Raw genomic sequence first — 343 nt, 5'->3', positions numbered from 1 at the left:
TGGCCTGAGATGAGGATGGAGGATCCAACAGTTGGTTTTGGAGTGTCCTTGCTTCTTGCAATGTTCACAAGTCACTGTTTTGTCTCTTTCTCCCCTTGGCTTGAAGTAAGCTTTGTTAGCTGATACACTTTCCATATTCTCAGCCTTGTGTGCCATAGAAAGACCTCTTTTTCCACCTCCAAAGAGACCATCTGAGCCTATCTCCTTTTGAAGTTGAGCACACACTTCATCATAGCATGGAAGTTCCTTGTCTCTCAATATATGTTTCACCACATCATTGAAGCTTGGGCTGAGTGTGAGAAGCAATCCAAAGGTCTTGTCTTGCTCACGCCTGGCTTCAAGT

Source organism: Brassica oleracea, chromosome C3, assembly GCF_000695525.1.
Source record: "Brassica oleracea var. oleracea cultivar TO1000 chromosome C3, BOL, whole genome shotgun sequence".
In the NCBI taxonomy this organism is placed as follows: Eukaryota; Viridiplantae; Streptophyta; class Magnoliopsida; order Brassicales; family Brassicaceae; genus Brassica; species Brassica oleracea.
The sequence above is the reverse complement of the archived record's forward strand: the minus strand, read 5'-3'. Positions refer to the sequence as shown.